The sequence below is a fragment of the Tupaia chinensis genome, unplaced genomic scaffold, assembly GCF_000334495.1.
Source record: "Tupaia chinensis unplaced genomic scaffold, TupChi_1.0 Scaffold000361_2, whole genome shotgun sequence".
Lineage (NCBI taxonomy): Eukaryota > Metazoa > Chordata > Mammalia > Scandentia > Tupaiidae > Tupaia > Tupaia belangeri.
This window is the reverse complement of record NW_006159858.1, coordinates 4792080-4799427: the sequence shown is the minus strand read 5'-3', so window position 1 is coordinate 4799427 and position 7348 is coordinate 4792080. Positions and strand designations below refer to the sequence as shown.

Genomic DNA, 7348 nt, shown 5'->3' with positions numbered 1-7348 from the left:
CCGTAATCCCTTCTCCTCCATTCTCCTCTCGGGATCTTGGGCACGAATGCATACATGCCCGGCGTGAGTTCAAGCCACCGGGTCCAGGACTTGAACTGCGGTCGACTACATGGGAGTCCAGCGACATAGCCATTACACTAACTGCTGGTCCCTCTCTCTTTTTTTAAAGAGAGATTTTTGGTATAGGGCACATATACTCACTAGAGAGACAGAAAGACAGAAAGCAAGAAATCATCCCCAAAGAGGGATGGCTATGCCACAATCCCTTCTCTTCCAGTCTCCTCTTGGGATCTTGGGCACACATGAACGCACATGCACCTGTCATGAGGTTTAAGCTGCCAAGTCCGGGACTCAAACTGTAGTCAACTACATGGGAGTCCAGCGACATAACCATTAAGCCATCTGCTGGTCCCGTCCAGTTCAATTTTCTAACTGAAAATAAAAACGTACTGGTTCCTAATGTCCTGTAAACTAAAACTGGGCAACTCGAGGTAAATGCCAAGGGAAAAGTCTTATACCTATGTGTGAACCATATGGAAAGCTCACCAAGAGTGCCTGATACTGCAAAAAGAAATATTTAAACTACAAACCACAATGAGAACCTTTCCAACTGCAAAACATGAACAGTTTTCCCAAGACATCGGAATAAGACTTCCTGTTATAACAAGATGCTTATTAACCTTCTTAATTTTTCTTTGCTTATAGTTACCTCTTTAATATTACATCAACATTCAAAGATAATAAAAACTGCTACAGCCCTTTGTAAATGGGTGGGTGGTCTAACCAGTCTCGCTGCTGTGTTGACAGTTTGGCCAGGGACCTCATTAAGTTCTTAACCACAATGTCTCTCCTTGCTCTCCACCACCCTAAGACAGAATACCTGGGAATGAGTATCCCCAGTTACATGAAATAGATTTATAATAAAAGATAGATCATCACAGCTTTCAGAAAGAAAGACATCAATTAAAAGGGAAAATGTGAAAGAAAAGCAGTTCTGAGTAGTTTGTAGAATTTAAGGTTCATTTAGTTTTTTAAAGTCCTGAGTAAACATAATCCTGCGCTTACTTGGTTATTACCATGCACCTATTAGGGTTACTTTTGAAAAGCCAGGTGTTAATTTGTGGAGAACAAACTGTGATGCTACTAAAGGGTTATAGATGTTATGGGCCATATAGATGGCAAGGTAGTTAAGGCAGCTGATTTCACATGACTGACTATGCTGTTCGAGTCCCAGACCCAACGGCTTGAAAAACACACCAGATGAGTGTGTGTACATGCCCAAAATCCTGAGAGAAGAATGGAGGAGAAGGGACTGCAGGGTGGTCAGCCCCCTGGGGAGTAATTTGGTTATTTTCTTTCTCTTTCTTCTCCCCACTTCCCACCCCACCCCCAAACTGCACACAGCCTACAGCAAATTAAACAAAACAAAAACAAGGGGTACTGATTTTACAATATGACCTTTCTTCACTCCAGTGTTCTCAAGTTCATGAAAAAATAATATATATCCAATTAGTTGCTTGCATTAATTTAAACAAACCAATGTAAATTCTTGACAAACTTGTAAACTCCCTCTTCTTGCTCTTTCTCTGTGTTACATAAACCAACTTTTTCAGTTGCCCTTTGGATGAGCACATGTCTATGAAATCAGTTTCTTCCTCTGGGCAATTTGTTCTAAACCCTAGATCAAATAAGCCATTTTTATTTTTCAAAAATTAAGTTTAAATATACGCCAGCCGCAGTGGAAATAACACCACCAGCAGTGACGAAATGCGTCCCAATGCTGAGGCCATATGGGAAGCTCCCAGGTTCTCATCTTGAGCTCTTCCTGTGCACTCTGGCTTCACACTCATGCCTGTGATCCTGGCTAGCTGATGCTGGAAGTGGAAATGAGTGTGGAGACCCTAGTTAGGGCTCTGCCCTTCCCCCTCTCTGTGGCATGATTGTACCCCATTGAGGATTGCTTTCTCCCTCTCCCTCTCCCTCTCTCTCTTTCTCTGACTAGTGCACATGTCCTCTGGCAATTTAAAAAAAGAAGAAAGAAGAAGAAAGCTTAACTTAATTTTTAAAGTCTGTTAAACCTATTTGACACAGACAAGGAGGTAGCATGGTGGTTAAGGAGCTGGACTCCCACATGGTGGTTAGTACTTTGAGTACCAGAACTAGCAACTTGCTTTCTTACTTTTCCCCTCTCTCTCTGGCTCTGGCTCTTTGTTTGTCTCTCTCTGTCTCTGTCTCTCTCTGGTGAGGACATGTGCCCTATAGCAAAATTTAAAATAGTAATAATAAATAAAATAAAAGAATTCTTCTTTAAAAAGCAATTGACACAATAAATACCTAAGTTATTATGCTTTTTAAAAAAATTCTATTCTACCTTCCACTCTCACCTCACTTTCTTTTCCAACCTCTATTCTTGGGTTTGGAGTCTTGACCAACTGAATATACCTAGCTATAAAACAGCATTAGCTTAATGGAGTCCTGGCAACTTTTAAGCATTATAGCCTTCCCCTAAAACAGACAACCCATAGGCAAAAACTGTGCAAACAATGGACTCTTTATGAAAAACATTCTTGAATCCTTTTTGCTGCCTGTTCATTTTAAGCAAAGTGTGACTTCCAATATTTTACTGCATCATAATCACAGAACAATCCCAAAAGGAAATTATACTCTTAAAATCATTCAACAACAAAAATTTAATAATACACATTTGTTATGAAGTTGGATTAATTAATATGCTAAGAGTTATTAAAATTCCTTAATCTGGGACTTTTTCAACAAATATTTGTCCATTGTATTTTTTTTTTTATAGATTTTTATGCAATAGGGCATGAGTGCTCGCCAGACAGACAAAAAACAAAAAATCACTCCTCAAGGGGGATGGCCAGACCACAATTCCTTCTTTACACTTCTCTCAGGATTTTGGGGATGCACATACATGTGCCCAGTGTGTGTTTTAAGCTGCCAGGTCTGGGACTCAAACTGTGATCAACTGCATAGAAGTCCAACGATGTAACAATTATGCCATCTGCTGGTCCCTGTCTACTACATTTATTAAAAGATTAACATTTCAGTTCATCCTTTTGCTTTTAAAAAATAAAACCATTAAAACATCGCTTATTTATATCAACATAAAATGTTATATAATGGGGTTCAGGTGGTGGCACGGCAGTAATGCAACTGGGTCCACGTAAGAAAGGTCCTGAGTTTGTGTCCTGTGACCTTCCTGAGCATGCTGAATATGCACATGAAAGCCTGTGATTCGGTCAGCTGCGACTAGGGGTGGATTGCAGCACTAAGACTCTATTAGGGGTACCTGTCTCTGTCTGTCTGCCTCTCTTACAGAAAAGAATTAATATTGAGCCAGCCAGTAGCATGGTTGTTAAGGATTTCATATGGCTGACTAAGTGGTTCAAGTCCTGGACCTAGCAGCTTGAAAAACATGCCAGGTACATGTGCCCAAAATCCCAAGAGGAGAAGAAGTTCTTTCTTCCCCTCTTCTCCCCCCGCTGTGAGCACATACACTATAGAAAATTTACCCAAAAATAAATAAAGAATAAATTTTAAATTTGGAATGAATGTTTATAATGAAGACATCATGTTATTGACTTACACCAAAGAGAAGATTAATATGTACAGTATATATTAAGGATTAGCAACCCATATAAATGAAGCATTTTAGTTGCATGTAACAGTTGGTAAATGTGCTCTTACTGAACATTTTCTCCAAAATCAACAAAGTAAACTACGTATATCTAGTCTCATTTCAGAATACCTCTCCATGGAAATGTTTCAGCAAAATTCTTAGTATACTGGAATTGTTTATATCCACTACCAGAAAATTTTAAACCCACTGGAGTAAAAAAATAACTACAATACACTTTAATTCATCATGCTCCTTTCAGGTATTGCCACCCAACTTCATGATTACACAAAGGAGGAGATGAGATGTGAGGTACTGTTGGCAATCTTCACCAGTTCCCCCTCACTCACCACTGCTGAATTGGCTGCCATGCAAACAAAAGACATTTGCATATTTGGTAGGCTGACTGACATCTAACTGAAAGAAAGCTGTCAACCTTTGCTTGGTATGGATAATAAGAATGTTATAAAATGTTCATTGCATTGTATGTCCTTTCACATGGTTTGAATTTTTTGTCATGCATATGTATTGTTTTGAACTGCATTTTTAAAGTTATTAGTTTAAAATTACTTTATCTAAAGCAAGCATAATTTAGGGGAGTTCAAAATTCAGTATTAGAATAGGTTGTATAAGTAGAATTAATTTAAATAAGAAAAAGTTTAAATTGATTTACATGAATTAAAAGAACACAAAATGTTAATTAAAAAAGTGCATAATAGCACATTTTAAAATTAGGTGAATTTATAGTACTAAAGAAAAGATTTAAAAACTATACTATTTATTTTAAGACCTGAGCAAAATATCAGCTTATGAAAATCACCATGTAGGAATAAAAGCACAAATTTTAAAATTCTCATTATATGCAGTACAACCACCATTATGTTCATTATGAAAAGACAGTACTATGTGCTATTACTATCTACTACTAAACTCTGAGATCACTTCCTCTATCAGGACTCTCAAAAGAACTTCTGAGTCAAGGCATAGTTAAAAATCTGTCATTATATTATTCAGTTTGAATCTAATTCTACAGTCAAAGAATACTACATTAGCTAAGTCCATGCACTGGGCAGCTGAGGAAAAAGACAAGATGTTGATATTCTAGAGCTCTATTAAAGCATCCTTTGAACTTGCCTAAGTAGGCAATTAGTAGAAAGACACTCCAGAAGGAAGGAAGGAAGGAAGGCTCAGCAATAATAGAGTGAAAAAAGCACAAGAGAATTTGATCTCCATAACTGGATTTAAAATAGCATAAGAAAGGTCTACCTGATAACAAAGTGCTGGGAGTTTCTCTTTCTTTTTTTTTTTAAAGTGTTCTCTCCTCAGAGAGAGAGAAATTGATTAAGCACTCCCCATGGGGGATGGCCACACTGTTTCTCTTTTCAGAATTTTGGGCATGCACACATATGCATTTAGTGTGTTTTTCAAGGAGCTGGGTCCAGGACTTGAACCACACAGTTGGCCACATGGGATCCAGCCCCTTAACCACCACTCCACAAGCTAGCCCCTCTTCTTTGCTATTTTAACAAATGCTGATGAAACTATTCTTGACTATGTGATAGTAAAGATTTGCGGTATTATAACTATTAGTATCAATTTTAAAACTAGTGATAGATACCATATAAAATATACTTACAAATATATATGATGGGATATAAATACTGTAAGTCCTCAATCCTTTATATGAGATGCCTTCAACCAAATGTGCTTTAAATTCTGAAGTTTTTCAGATTTTAGGAAAGGACAATGAGTATATGCAATATATTACACAACATCCCCAGCAGGGTCTGGGGAAATATCCAATAATTAAATATGTAAGGGTTCAGCAAAAAGTAAGAATACTACACACTGGTGTAGTAGTCTTGGCTGGGGCCAGCAAGTGGTGTGGGGCCAGCAGGTGGCATGGTGGTTAAGGTGCTAGACTCCCACATGGCCTACCATGATCTGAGTCCTGGACACAGAGGATTGAAAAATCACGCTTGGAGGACCAACAGCTGGAGTAATGGCTATGTCGTTGGATTCCCATGTAGTCGACTGTGGTTCAATTCCTAGACCCAGTGGCTTAAACTCACGCCGAGCACGTGTGCTTGTGTGCCCAAGATCCCGAGAGGAGAATGGAGGAGAAGGGATTGTGGCGTGGCCATTGCCCCTGTGGGGGTGATTTCTCACTTTCTGTCTCTCTGTCTCTCTCTGTCTTTCTGGCGAGCACACACACCCTATAGCAAAAACCTCTCCAAAATAAAAGAAAAATCATGCTTGGTACATGTATGTGCATGCCAAAAATCCCAAGAGGAGAAGGGATTCCAGCATGGCCATCCCCCTGGGGGATGATTTCTCACTTTCCCTCTCTGTCTCTTTCTGGAGAGCGCGGAGGGCAGAAACCCCATGGCCAAAAACTAAAAAAAAAAAAAAAAATCTAGTGGCAGTTTCCCTGTAGCAGCTCTCTATTGCTGGAGGAGAAAAGTGCCCTGGATCCTTTCAGGACTCTGGGTCTTTTGGGCACGATACTAATCAAGGTGAGGAAAGACGGAAGATAATCCCTAGATCCCTGCAGGATTAATTTATTTGAAAAGGAAATAATAAAAAATACTCAACATGCTGGGACCAGCAGTAAGCGTAATGGCTATGTTGCTGGACTTCCATGTAGTAGACCGCAGTTCGAGTTCTGGACCTGGTGGCTTAAACTCATGCCAAGCACGTGTGCGTGTGTGCCCAAGATCCCAAGAGGAGAATGGAGGAGAAGGGCGTGGATTGTGGCGTGGCCATCCCCCTTGGGTGGTGATTTCTCGCTTCCTGTCTGTCTCTCTCTGTCTTTCTGGCGAGTGCATGTGCCCTACAGAAAAAAACAAAACAAAACAAAAAAAACTCAGCATGCAAAAATCTTGTGAAGAAGGTGAAGGAAAACCACAGAATATGCCAAAGGTAGAGGAAGACCGCCCTTTGGAAAAAGTACCAAAAGAGGCAGAAGGTAGCCCTCAGTCTTCCAAAGAAGGTGTAAACCAGGAAGCAGAAAACCTTAGAGTAGGGCCAACTCAGCCCAGCCAGGGATTGAAAGAGAATATCCCCATTACGTATTTGGACCCTGAAAAAAGAAATGATAAGAGGAGTAGAGGAGTTGGAAAGGCTTAGGGAAGAGATAAGAATAAGAAACAAGTTCTGTGATGATGCACTGGAAGCAAAGACATTCACACAGCTGTCCTCATCCAGTATGCTTTAGGCCTTGAGTTCTTTTTAGTTTGATATTAAAATCTGGCCCCTGCTTTCTTTCTGTTAGCATTTCATCCAGTGGAATTTTGTTTGAGGTAATTTCCTTGTTATCAGCAACTCATTGGATTTTGGTCCATTTTCCAGGTCTATATTTTCAATTGGGAAGTTTCACACATATGCATGGAAGTACGTTCATTCCATAATGTAATGTACAACATAATAGATTATAAAGTAGCATATTTAGTATCAGCTCATAAATATAGGATAAAATTCCAAATTGTGTGTGTCTACATAGATACATATTTCAAAAACTTAACCATGCTTATTTTATGTGTGGTTTGAAGTTTTTTTTTTTTTTTAGTTTCCACTTACATGTATTTTTTAATGAACACATGTCACACATGAAAGGGTTTCTTTTTAAAAATAATTATTTTTTTATTTAATTCCATTTATTATTATTTTTCATTTGACCAGACAGACGAGAGAGAGAGAGAAAGGGAAAGA

General features: G+C 39.0%; 1 protein-coding gene and 1 pseudogene across 1 annotated transcript in view; one reads left to right on the top strand and one right to left on the bottom strand.

The window, feature by feature from the left end:
* BMPR2 (bone morphogenetic protein receptor type 2) overlaps positions 1 to 7348 on the bottom strand; it is a 197093-nt gene that overhangs the window by 129132 nt on the left and 60613 nt on the right. The window lies entirely within an intron of this gene.
* LOC102472419 (transcription elongation factor A protein-like 8) lies at positions 6488 to 7120 on the top strand (annotated as a pseudogene).